The sequence below is a fragment of the Cavia porcellus genome, unplaced genomic scaffold (assembly GCF_034190915.1).
Source record: "Cavia porcellus strain 051 isolate PalLab524CR breed Dunkin Hartley unplaced genomic scaffold, mCavPor4.1 scaffold_6, whole genome shotgun sequence".
NCBI lineage: Eukaryota > Metazoa > Chordata > Mammalia > Rodentia > Caviidae > Cavia > Cavia porcellus.
In genome coordinates this window covers 4,611,003-4,624,401 of record NW_026947489.1, presented here as the reverse complement: position 1 = coordinate 4,624,401, position 13,399 = coordinate 4,611,003, and the positions used below count along the sequence as shown (strand labels likewise).

At 45.7% G+C, this 13,399-nt stretch overlaps 4 non-coding genes across 4 annotated transcripts; all 4 read left to right on the top strand.

Moving 5' to 3' along the window:
• The first annotated feature begins 5,842 nt into the window (after positions 1-5,842).
• On the top strand, positions 5,843-5,909 carry LOC111753569 (small nucleolar RNA SNORD109A). The gene has a single exon (XR_002788339.1). It is a non-coding gene; the product is annotated as a small nucleolar RNA SNORD109A (small nucleolar RNA).
• Positions 5,910-7,888: 1,979 nt separating this feature from the next.
• On the top strand, positions 7,889-7,982 carry LOC134476603 (small nucleolar RNA SNORD116). The gene has a single exon (XR_010048449.1). It is a non-coding gene; the product is annotated as a small nucleolar RNA SNORD116 (small nucleolar RNA).
• A 3,541-nt stretch (positions 7,983-11,523) lies between these two features.
• On the top strand, positions 11,524-11,617 carry LOC111753546 (small nucleolar RNA SNORD116). The gene has a single exon (XR_002788322.1). It is a non-coding gene; the product is annotated as a small nucleolar RNA SNORD116 (small nucleolar RNA).
• Positions 11,618-12,441: 824 nt separating this feature from the next.
• LOC111753548 (small nucleolar RNA SNORD116) lies at positions 12,442-12,532 on the top strand. The gene has a single exon (XR_002788324.1). It is a non-coding gene; the product is annotated as a small nucleolar RNA SNORD116 (small nucleolar RNA).
• Positions 12,533-13,399: the final 867 nt, after the last annotated feature.

Genomic DNA, 13,399 nt, shown 5'->3' with positions numbered 1-13,399 from the left:
TTTAATTATCTTTAGATATGAAAGACATGGTTTCTTAAATGCTCTCTCTGTAAGTCTGTGGCTTGTGTACAGGAATACTACTGATTTTTGAATGTTGTCTTTGTATCCAGCTACGTGACTGCATCTGGATATTAAATCTAGAAGTCTTTTTGTGGTATTTTTTGGGGTCTTCTGTGTAGAGTATCATGTCATGTGCAATAATGATGGTTTAACTTTCTCCTGTCGTATCTTTATACCCATTACTTCTTTCTCTTGTCTAACTGCTAATTTAATGCACGGTTTTGAAGCTCTCTTCTGAGTTTCTATCTGGACCCTACATCCTTCTTCCTGTTTCTTCATGTGTGTGACAGGAAGCAAGTCCCATCTCAGTGTCACCGCCCCTAGGCCCCCCTCTAGCTCCTTTGGTGCATTACTGCAGTATTACTGGTGGTAAGTGTTCTTAGTATCATTGCTTTTATTTGTATTTTATTGAAATGTGTCATTTTTATCTCCTCTGAGAGTTATTTTTACTTAACACAGAAACATGGTTTGCATCCCTTTGGAGAACTGACACTAACCGAGCCCGCTGATTTTGACTGGAAGTCACTGACATTTGAATCCTCATTCTTCTTTATTCTTTGACTCCTTTCAAGATTTCTTAGTATATCTGCTGTTGGTGATGTGTGGCTAACTGTGGTTATCTGTGTATTGTTCGATGAATTTCTTCAAACTGTAAATTTTTTATCAGTTTTTAAAAGTATTTTCAGTCTCTCTTCTCTGTGAGACTCCAGTGTGTACAGGTGTGATTGTTAGACGTGTTCACATTTCTCAGATTCCCGAGGTTCATTTTAAAAGCTCTTTTTACGTCTTCACTTTGACCCATTTCTAATAAAATGACTTAATGTTCATAGTTTGTTGTTTTTAGTTTGCTCTTAAGTGTACCATGTGAATTTTTATATCAGGTATTTTAGTTTTCAGTTCAGGATATACACAAGTGTGTACATGGATGTGTGTATGGTGTATTGTGTAATATTAATTATACAATCCAATTTACTTCTGTAAGTGTGTTTTTGTCTTCATAATCATCGTCACTTAAAGATCCAGCATCTAGCTTTTTCGTGGTCGACTTACTGTACTTACTGCTTTTTGAGTATTGTTTATGTTTTCCTTTCTTTGTTAAATAACTTCAGGTTGTGCCTTGAACATTTTGAGTCTGTTCTAGAAATACCTCCTCTTCCCTCCACTCCCTCCCTGTTGTCTAGGATGGGCTTTCTTCTACTTTTATGTCATTCTTTTTTAAGACTGGCTTATTTCACTCCGATGCACATGGTGATGTTACCGTATGTGATATATGATTGTTCTTATGCATTTGTCTGTTTCCATGGCCTGGTTTCATGTATTTGCCATGGTCTGGGAAATGAGCTGAACAGAAAAAGAAAGCCCGCGGGCAGGCCCCCTGCCCAGCAGGACATCTGGCCTTGTTAGAGCTTCCGGGAGTGCTGTGTGGGCTGGCATGAGCGACCTTGATGATCCCGTCCTTCTGGCCTCCTTTAGTTCTTATTTTAAAGCTCAGGTTTAATTACATGGATTTATCACTCGCGCCCTTATTAAACTAGGCCACCAAGTGCAACACTTTTTTTTATAAAGGTTTAAATATTTTCTGCTTTGACGATCTCCATTGCAGATAATCTATGTGCTGTTGTATTTTTTTTTTTTTTGTATCAGAGGTCGAACTCACAACCTTGCACTTCCCAGGCAAGCGCTTGAGCCACTGAGCTAAATCCCCAGCCTGTGCTGTTGTATTTTTGAAAGCAGCGTAGTAACCTAAATTTGAGTAATATGCCGTGACTGTACTCTAGTCACACCCTGCTCACTACAGCAGCCTGCAGGTCGCATGCCAGGCCCTTCAGTAGAGCATAGGTTAGGCTGGAAGCTGAAAAATCTTAACTAATTCAGCGTTTTATTTTTATGCAAATTATTTTAGATCCTTTATTAAATTCCACAGTGATACAGTTGAGCTCCGCATTCCATCCTGATAATGAAAGCAGTAGAAAAGAAGGAGGTACAGGATGCGAGAGTGATGAGGACCTTCCTTTACTTACACCTGACATAGTTTTCTTTTTCTCTTTTGGTGCTGGAATCAACTTCATGACCCTGCCAGCCAGGTGCTGTGCCGCTGAGCTCTATCCCCAGCCCCGACCTGACATATTTTATAACTGAGCCTGTTTTCTCCACATTCGTCTGTGAAAGTCCCAAAAAACTGTGTCCCATATCTTGCCTGCTTTCTTTTCAGCAGAGTTAAAATACAAATTTTGTTTCTCAGCCCTGGTGGAGTCTATCCTAAGTGGTGACTAAAACGCATTTTGATTTCACCTAATTATAGTCAGAGAAGATTTACTACATTTCAGCGTATTAAGAATATATATATAACCATGTGACTATTATTTCAATTAATCCTTATTTTCCAAATTTGCTTATTTGTCCATGCTATCTGCATTGGAGGATTTAAGGAGGAGAGTGTGTAACTTGCTTACTTAAAATTAAATTGGGATATTCCTTATTTTGCAGCCATTTTTAAATATATATTTATGTTTATTTGAAATACACATGCCAAATTCTGAAGATAAGCATTCCAGGAGAAAGTGGAAAAACACTCAGTAATTCATGAAGAAAAAGCATGTCAGAGGCCAGCACACAAAACTATGGTCAGCCTTCTCAGTCTTTATAACTTAGTAATGAAAAAGGCACACATGATATATGCATGGTACACATGAAGTGCATTTATCTTTGAAGTATGTGTGTGTCTTTATGAAATAAAAGTCAGTGATTATTTACCTTTTTCACCCATCAGATTGGCAGGCATAACTGTTAGCAAAGTGGGGAATTTAAAACTGGTGCATTAAAAACTTTCAAAAAACCAATGGAAATGTTGAATTAGATGAAAATTAGCACGTTTTGGCCAACAATTTTACTTTTAGAAATTTACCTGTAAGATGACATAAGAAATGTTTAAAGATGTATTTAACATCAAAGCTACTCATAGTAAATAAAAATATACCTGTAAAATAATAAATAATCTGATTAAATCAGTCTAGAGAAATTAGTGATTATATATTTTGAATATTTTCATTTGGAAACAATTGAATACAATTAATTTATTTTCATTGCTTAATATGATAATGTATGCTCAAACTAACTTATAGGAAAATTCAATTTTCATTTAGTTACCCATGACTAAATACCCAGGATATGTGAACTGACATTGTATTTCAATCATGTGAAGTGATACCTGTATGTGTTTTTTCTGATATGTTCAATAAAGGCATCTTTTTTAGGAAGTATACTGACAAAATGTTCACAGAGAGGTCTGGTGATTATTTTTCCTTTCTTGTCTTACGTATATGTAGCGTTTCAGTGACCTCGGTACTTCAGCTATGTGCAGAACCTACTGCAATCCGAGTGTACAGGCCACATGTGAAGAAACTTGCACATGTATTAGTGCCTCAGGTGATGCTTACGGCAACCACACCGAATTCCTTTTTGTAAACAGGTGCACTGAAGCTGAGGGTGTGTTAGACTGTGTGATTTACCCCATTTTCACAACTTTTAGAAAGCATCCTATGGCCCCCTAAGCCCCATGTTTAAAAATACTTCCAATTTGCTCAACCTGTTGTGCACAAGCACATTTTGTTGAATAATACATTGTCTGAAGTAATTTTCACTTTCCCTGTGTCTTTAAGGACAGTGCCACGTGAATCAGTAGGTGAAACTTCTCAGTTCAAAAGTAAATTTTTCAGGTACAAGAGAAAATAATCAATATGAAATGGATTTGTGGAAAATTGCATGAGGTGTACCTTCAAGGCATGTGGCTCTAGAAACGTGGTGTGCTGCTGGCACTCTGTGATCTTAGGGCCCCAGCCCTGAAATGCCACGTGGGCACAGACGAAATTCACAGTGAAGCAGTAGATCAAATGTGTAGTCACCATAGTAGTGAATTTAGAATAGACGTAAAGCTAAGCAGTATCAAGTTGAACGTGGTAACACCAGAAGAAAGCCAGGCAGAATCCCCGTGTGAAAAAGCAGTTTGCAGCCGACACAGATGTAAACGCTCAGGCTCAGCCGTTGCAGGCCACCTGTAGTTTACGACCTGTGTTCTGCGTTCTAAATACTCTCCGCTGTTTGTATGCTGTCATCAGTTTATGTTCTTCATTCGTTTTGACCCTTTTCCTATAGCAGCGCATTGTAAATTGCATGTGTCGTCACTTAGTCCTCAGAGAGAACCGAAATGTTGGCCACATGACGTAAAAGAGGAATCCTGACCTAATTTTGCATTGCTATGCTGCAGCTGGCGGACGTGTATGCAGAACTTTGGTTTGTTTATAATCAAAGGAGCATGCTATGCTGGTGTTCAGTGTTTGCTCTTTGTGTGTATGTATATGTGTGTGTGAATTAACTAAGATTTTTGCAGTTGGAGTTCTAGAATGTTGAGAATACTGAGGAGGAAGATGAGTACAGAAGAGATGGGTGAAACTACGTCTATGAAGGGAACCCACCGGACGGAAAGTGGCGGCCACCACTGCTTTTCACCAACAGCGCTGGGGAGAGGTGGGCCTGGTGAGTCTCCTGGAGGAGGAAAAGACTGATGAGTGCTGGGAAGACGTTTACAGTGTTATTAAATTAGCACTTTGAATGAACAAATCAGCTAATTGATAAAGTAGGCCACGTTATTTTTAATGACAGAAAACCTTTTTAATGATATAAACACACAAAAGTATAGTAGATTTTAAAAGTTTAATATTCGACAAGTCTCATAGTTTTTGCCTGCCAGAATTTACTGAAAGATGTTAAGACTTGGAGAGAATTTGAGGAGATGCTAGATACTCATAGACTTCAGTTGCTTTCTCCATGAGATATTTATCACTTACAAAGGAAAAATAGTCATGTTGTGGTGGAAAACCTGCGGACAGATCCTAAATAATGAGGTAGTATCAGTAATAGGAATATTTGGAGCACAGATAAAATGCGGGAGAGGAATGTGTCACCCCAGTAAGTCTGAACTTAGGGTAAATTACATAAAAGTTTGAGCAGATAGCTTCAAGCATATATGTGTATGCTCAAAAAATAGGAACACAAAAAATACATAAATTTTTTGTCATTTCCAAATAAAGTTTTTAAATATATTTAAGGTCTTATACAGTGTAGATTTCTACATACTGTGGAAATTGATTTTTAAATATTCATCTTTGTATCAAAATGTTGGTCTCTGTGTACCACTACTGTATGCTTTTTATTTTACCTGTTGCAAGGCATTTGTCCTGAAGTCCCTATTAGGCAATTAAAAGTCTGGTGCATCTCCTGGGAGAAAATTCCTGTTTTGCATGCTAATTGCATAGCGTGGTTAACATGACTATTGATGATTAATGACTGTAGAATACAAAATTGAAGGCAGAAATAAGTGAAATGAAATGACAAAGGACCGCCTGGGACTAACATAGAGATAGCTATATGATAACTGCTATAGAATCTCATCTTAGAGATATTTCCTTTAGCATTTCATGATTTGTTTTTGTGATATTTTGTTGCAGGTTTGGAACATGTCACCATACCTTAGGGAAATGAGGTGAGCCATGATGTTTATTAAATCACTTATGTATATTCTAGTGGTATCATGCCTTCGAGACTTATGGGTGCATGACTTTGCAGGCTGATTGGAAAATATTTTTATGATAAATTTTCTCACCCTGTGGGTCTCCCTACTTTGTTAAAAGAATTCTACATATAGTATGTCACAGTGCAGTAGCTAAGCTTGCACAAAATAAGCCTGGCTGTGGACGTGCCTGTTTGTCATCAGGGGTGCTTTTCTGGATCGATGATGAGAAAACTTGTCTGAGGACGCTGAGGGACTAATTACAGATGGCAATCTGAGGTCCAGATGGTGGCACTCTAGTAGGACAGTGGGACTCTCCAGGCCTGGCTTGCCTTGGCCATGGATCCATGGCGTGTGACCGCAGTCCGAGCCTGCGTTTCCTTTCTCTCAGAGCAGGGCGTTACTTTTATGGTGGGGGTTTTCTGAGTCTGTGTCTCTTCTGTTTTGTTTTGTTGAGGTGGAGGAGGCCTGGACTGGGATTCTCCGTGTCAGCGCACTCAGGTGAGCAGCTGGGCAGCGCCGTCCCTTGAAGCCCGTACGTCCTGTGTTCCGGCCACATTTGGAGGGGTGTGTTTGTTCTTTTGGAGGCTTTCTGAGGAAGAGCGACATAAAACTGTGTTCACTGGTGGATGTCTCCATCCTCGTTTGTGAATCAGTGCCTGTCATCATTTTATTTTATCTGATTTCTGTATGGGATGACGGGTGTAGAATCTCAAACATTTCTCTGTCCCCTCGTACATGAAATATGTTTTAAGGGTTGTTCTAAGGATCATTGTGGTTAAAGCATGTTGACCTTACGGCTAGGATTATTATAAAATCACGTTGGGAAGATGTGTAAGATTATTACAAATCATTATTGGTATGCTTCCCTCATGGAGATTTTAATTTATATTTTCTTCAAATGGAAAATTGATGAACTTTATGAGCCTTTTTGAAGGCTGTAAAGATTATAACTGACAATCATGCACGAAGCACTTCACTGGGGAAAGCACGAGCTTCATTTCCATTCTGCTGGGGCCACAAATAATTTACAAATAATCAGTCAAGTGGAGTAATAATGGAATTTCATACATGGAACCGTTACCTGTTGTTGTTAAAGTAGAAACACATAATAGTACGAAAACTTTTTGTGTTTTATTCAAAATAATTATATAAATTTTTTTCCTGGGACATTTAGTGATGTACAGTTTTTTAGGAATAGGTAAAATTTTTTTCTTCTGACAAACATCACAGATTTTTCAAATAGTAATTAAAACCAATTTTCTGTTAACTCCTTGCCCTCATGACCAGGAGGCCTGTGGGGTCTGGTTGGCATTGCCTGGGTCCACTGGGGATGTCTCCTCTCTACTTCAATGAAGGGAGACCGTGTCTTTCTTGTGGTGCGCTGGGCCCATGCTGTGCCCTCAGAGCAGCGTCTCTGCCGTAGGTGTCTGCATCAGTGGCTCGAGGTTCTCCTGTTCGTGGCCATCATTTTGCCTTGTATATTTGGTTTTCCTCTTGGGGGGAGTAAGGTTGAAGTCTTACCCTTAAGAGTTCACTGCAACCCTGTCCTCTGTCCCTCCTTCAGAGGACGCACTTCCACTCAGTGTGCAGGACCTCCCCTGCAGGTCTCTTTTGCACAGGACACCAGGGCCCTGACTGGTGTGCTCAAGGAGTGACCTTGTTATGCTGCTGCTCCAGGGCCCTTGGTGTGCTGCTGGTCGTGGGAGGGGCCCAGGCCAGGTGTCACGCCCAGAGAATCACTGCCGCAGATCTTGGCCAGAGAGAGGCGAAAACATACCCAGCCAAGCATACGTGACTTGCATCCTGTGCATACATGGAAGGTGACACGCTCACACACGTGAGAAGATCTGAGGGGTCTGACAGCAGGAACACATGGCAGAGTGAGGGCACAGGCTGGCATGGTATGGGAAAGAGAAACGGGTGCCTTCCCCTGCGTCACGGGTGGTTTTTCCCTTCTGTGCCACTCAGGGTGCCATGGAGGGTGTGACCTCAGCTGCATAATCCTGTTTCCTGCGCACCAGAGAAGCTTGGGGCTCTGCAAGCCGCTGTCCTCTCGAAGAGCCCTCAGCCTGTGGGATGGTGAGGATGGTAAGCTTTTCCTGCCATGGCCGCGGCCCAAGCTGTGAATGGCATGGCTTTCATTCCTTGCATGCTTGGCATTTTGGGGGCATGAGCAGGGCCTTTGAGCTCTTCTAGTTGGAGGTCTTGCCCAGTGTCCCACGTGGACTGGAGGCACCTGAGGCATCTCTGCATGTGCTCGGATCGATGATGATGCCCCAAAAAACATTCCTTGGAAAAGCTGAACAAAATGAGTGAGAGCTCTAATCCGTCACTCTCGTCGTGACTGAGGTCCAGCACACTGCCTCACACGGGGACCGCAGGAGCAGGGCTCCCCGTCCTCGGGCTCACGGTCCTCAGACAGCGCAGGGGCGTCACGGGTCAGCTCCCTCTTAAGGTTCCTCAGGAACACGTGCTCAGTGGGGTGGACCCAGCGAGGCCACACGTGTGTTGAGAGACCCACACCTGCATGTAGGTGAGGGGACATCGGGGAGGCCTTGCAGAGCTTCCCTCTGTCCTGCTCCTGGGTGGCGATTGGCAGGCCCTGGTGAGCCTGGCCTCAGCTCAGGCCGCTCCCTCGTGTCCTGGGACAAGGTGAGCCAGGCTTCGGGAGAAGGCAGTGCTTAGTTTGATGGTTTATGTGGAACGGGAAGCAGTGACTACTCACGGGGCGGCTCCTCAGCACCAGTCCTTGGGAGAGAAAGCCGTGCCCCTCTGGGCTCACCTGTAGCCTTGATGCCAGGAATTACAGGAAAGCTTGTCATCATCGGGGACTGCGGCCAGTGATCCCAGAGCACGCGTCGTGGCGAGCTTGTGCTCACCTCGCTCTCTTCACGTGGCCCGGTTCTGCCCTCTCCCCTGCACCACCAGAAGGTGCTCTTGATTTTTCTTTTTTTTTTTTATTTAAAGAGAAACAAACAAACAAAAAACAAGAAAAAAGGGTAGAAATAATACAGAATTACAGAAAAATAAACAGTAAGAAATCACTGGTTGATAAGTTACCTATGGTCATCTTAGAAATAGTTGTTCAGGTTACAAAATTAAAGCATAACAAAGTGACATTCAGATAGTGACACTGCCAACAGTTCTGCTCAGTGATCCAACATAAACTTAGTAATATGGTTATCAGTCCTACACACTTGTTTTTTATCTTAAAGAGGGTAAGATTAAACATACCAAAACAGAACAAAACAGTTCATAAAGAAATAAGTTAAAGAAATACAGATTTCAAAGCAAATCCACTGGAAATGTTCACTGTGTATCTTATTGTCTCTAGTTTTCTTCCAAATAGTTGTCCCCATCTTCATACACATTGAATACATACCGAGCATTATAGAACTAATCTAATCACAACAGGATGATGAAGGCTTTTAGGTCTTCAAGACCTGACATTGGGGAAGTCAATAATGACTATCATACTGTCTCTCATTCTCTTCGTAGTAGCTGTCCTTATCTTTACGTATGCTGAAATTGAACATAACAGACTAGACTAATACCAGTCTGAACAGTGAATGATAGTAATGCTAGATTTTATATTTAGCACTGGGTTTCTTAGTGTCTTTTCGTCTTCAGAGTATCTGTTCATTACATCTTGCATTATATAATCTGTTCCCATAAATAATCTAAAAAATTCTTCCCATGTGTGAATTCCTATATGTATATTGATCCTCTCTTTATTATAGGGAAAAACAAATCATAACAAGACAGCAAAACAAATCTTAGAAAAACAGGCAATAAAAAAGACACATAAGACCACAATATTATGTGATCTACCATAGTCACTATGCTTTCTCTTGTTATTTTCAATAGACTTGTCCACATCATCAGACTTAATACAGTTAAGCATAGTATTACATAGCTATTTTTATAAAAACACAACTTTGAAGACATTGTAGGACTTGAAAGCAGTTAATAATCAAAACCGGTATGGGTATCTTTTACATCTTGTCATCTTCAGAGTGGTTGCCTCTACTCTTAGACTTGATACTATCAAGCATACCAAATTCAAATAAAATCAGCCAAGGCAAAACCGTGGTCTAACAAACCAGCTTCAAATAAGATCAGTCATAGTAATACAGTGTAAGTAATACAGGGTTTCAGTTTAAGTTAATAGGAGATTAAGGATAGTTACTGTGGTATAACCTGCTATTTTTGGGTTAGATGTCTGTGCCCTCACATCTGATGGTCTGCAGGGCCTGCCCTGGGAAGTAGCTGGGAAGGGTTGCAAGTCATGGTCTCTGGCTCCCCCTAGTGGCTACTATTGTATTTTGCTGAAGCACACAACACAACTGCAAGGCTCTTTTCCTGGTGTCCTGCAAGCAGAGGTCCCTTGGCGTGCTCTTTGGGTCCAGTGGCAGTCCCAGCTGGATGACTGCAGGAAAAATGTGGCCCCGTTCCCTTTTGCTCTTTCAAGAGGTCTCCCTGTGGGCGGATGTCCCTGTTCCGTGTTCCCATTCTGTGGCACTGTTGGCCTGTGTGGGCCTAGGTGATGCTGACATATGTCCCAATCAGGTCATCTCAGCCCACTGATGCGGAGGTCCCACCTCCCTGGGTGGGCTCCCCATGGGGCTCTGCATTTGTCTAGCCCAGGGTGATGTCAACGAAAGTGGGAGGCTTTGGAAGCATTCTCATTCCCCTCCTGACACTATGCTTCGGGGTGGACAGTGGAGATATCCCACAGCGTGGACAGACCTTGAGTCTCCAGGTCCTGGAGGCTCTGTGTGGTCAGGCATCTGGGCCCACTGTGAGCCCAGAGCTCACATGCTCACAGTCTGTGTGGTGGCATGGTTGCCATGGTGGTGTGTGTGCATGGGTGCTGCAGGCAATAGAGGCCCCTTGTGCCAGGCTTGGAGGGTGATAAAATTCTCAGAGGGTTAGTGGAGAAGACATTTGGTGTGAGTAAGGCAGGGGCCTGGGAATCAGTTTCCTGGAATCCACTGTGGCTGGTAGACCTGGGGTGTCCTGTTGTGAAGCCAGGGTCCCATGCTTCAGGGAAAGTGGAAGTACCATCTGGTAAAAGGCAGCTGTGTGCTGCCACCTGCTCACCAGCATCCTTGGCAGAGATCTGTGCCTTGTGCAGGAGGGCATGGAACTTATCAGCACGCCAATAAGGGGAGAAGTGGTGTTCACTTGTTCTAGGGCCCTCGGTGGGCGCTGTGGTGTAGCAGGTGTTGGAACCAGTCCCGAGGTGAGGGATGGCCAGGGAATGGACCGGGGACTCCTTCCCTTCCCCAGTGTCTTAGGCAGAGGCAGCCGACACACACACACACACACACACACACACACACACACACACACACAGAGTCGGGGCAGCCACCATACTCCTTTGAACAAGAAAGACACAGGACTCATGCAGGTGGGAAGCGTCTCAGGGATCCCACGAGGAAAAGCAGAATGCCTGAGCGCCCAGGCCAGGCAGCGTGGGATTGGGGAAACGGATGCCCTTCCCGACCTCACACGTGCTCTCCATCTCCACACTCAGGGGAGCTGCCCTGCGCGCACGCCTTCTGCTGAGGTTCCTGCTCCTGGGCACCAGAGGACCTCCGAGGGCTGCAGGCCTGTGTCCTCCCTCCCGACGAGCTGCGGGCCTGTGGACGGTTCAGGACGGTAAGGGTTCTCCTTGGCAGTCGTGGATGTGTTGGTAAAGATGTCTGAATGCCAGGACCTCTGTCCTCGCAGGCCGGAACGGCCCGTGGCTGTCACACTGTGATGACCATTGTCTTGCGGCACAGAGGCGGGCCCTGGGTCTTGCAGGGCCTTCAAGCTCTTCTTGTTGGGGGGCTTGCTGTGTCCCCCATAGAGGACTGGAGGCACCTGAGGCATCTCTGCATGTGCTCGGATCGATGATGATGCCCCAAAAAACATTCCTTGGAAAAGCTGAACAAAATGAGTGAGAGCTCTAATCCGTCACTCTCATCGTGCCTGAGGTCCAGCACACTGCCTCGCACGGGGACCGCAGGAGCAGGGCTCCCCGTCCTCGGGCTCACGGTCCTCAGACAGTGCAGGGGCGTCACGGGTCCGCCTCCAGGCAGGAGAGGAGCCTTCCTGAAAGCTGGGCAGCCCCTGCCCTGTCTGTCCCCCTGCATTGTCTCGGAGGTGGGGGGGCGGTGCCTCCGCCTTTTGGCTCTGTGCATTCTGCTCCCCTCTCTCTGCCCTGCGTGCCAGCTTTTCCTCCGGGAGTTTGGTGCAAGTCCCAGGGCTCCTTGGTGCCTTCCTGTGTGTGTTTGTTTGTTTTTCTTCTCTACTCTTGTCCTTAGACTGGTGTGAGGGCACCCTCTCTGGTAAGGTTTTAGCTCCTTCTACCTAGAGTTAGTTATGAAACTAATGAGGCCCCTGCCCTCTCCTCTGTGTGCCTGTGGACGCCTGCTCCTGTATTCCCAGGCTGATGTGCGGATCTGTCTGTCTGTCTGTCCTCCTCAGGGCGAGTGGCCAGTGCAGCCCCGGTCAGCTCCTGTGCCGCATCCCCCCTGGTGGCGCCAGGCCATTGCTGCAAGCCTCGTGTCCTGAGAGCCCGCTCCACATGTGTGGACGGGTGAGCGCGGTGAGTGCTTGTGTCTGTGTGGGGTGGATGTTGTCCTGAGGACCTCATAGTGTCACCACAACCTCTGTCTCCCTGGGCCAGCTGTGGCCTATGGGGCTTCTCGCCTCATGTGGCTGTGTCTTCCCAGACACGGTGTCCAGGCTGTGGTCCTGCAGGGCCTTCGAGGTCTTCCAGTTAGACCACACACATGGCTGTGGCGTCTTTCAATGTGCTCGGATCGATGATGACACCCCAATTACATTCCTTGGAGCTGAACAAAATGAGTGAAAACTCCTAAACCGTCATTCTCATCGTGACTGAGGTCCAGCACGTGGCCGCACACAGGGAGGCAGGAGCAGGCCTCCACTTGAGATGCGCACACAGCCTTCCCACTCAGGGTTCGTCCCTGTCCAGCCCCCGCCCCAGGCCCTCAGGAGCATGTCCTCCCTGGGGTGGCCCGGCTAGGCGAGGTTCGGGTTTCAGTGACCCGTGAGCTCTGGTCGGCATTCTGGAGCAGAAGGGTGCTGAAGGCTCGGTGACTTTCCCCCAGGCCTCGGGGTGGGTGGCGCAGTTAGTGCCTCTGATCGGCAGGGTTGGCAGCCTCACTGTGCTCTGGGCCGGTCCTCATTGTCCTGGGATCGGGCGAGGTCCCCTGGAGCAGAAGGTGGTTCTGTCTGAGTGAGCTGACGTGCACAGGGGCCAGGCAGATGGAGTGTGTGGAAAGGCAGCTGCTGTCCACCGCCAGTCTGCCTGGTGAGATCTCCTCCCTCTGGGCTCAGCTTTGCCTGGTGACAGAGAGACAGCGCAAGTGTTGGGAATGAGGGAAGCCTTGAGCCTGGGCCCTGTGCCCAGGGAATTGCAGAGCAGCTGTCATGAGACTGGGGCTCTCATCCCCATCCTCCAGTCCTGCCCTGGAGAAGTGCCCTGTGTTTTCTCTCCGTGGCAGGCTGTTTGGCCTCTTGACTTCCCCTGGGAAATGTCTGGTTGGATTTGAGTGTAGGTATGTGCTGGACCTCTCCTTGGTGGTGCCTGTTTTCTGCTGAAGGCCGCCGAGCACTGTGCTCCACGATTGTCTTCCCATTACCTCGCAGAACAGGTTCTTAGTGTGCTGTCTGGGCCTGCCCAGTCTGGCCATGCTGCTCAGTGCAGGCCGGTTTGCAATGTGCGTGCCACGTGAGGCTCGTCTCGTGGCG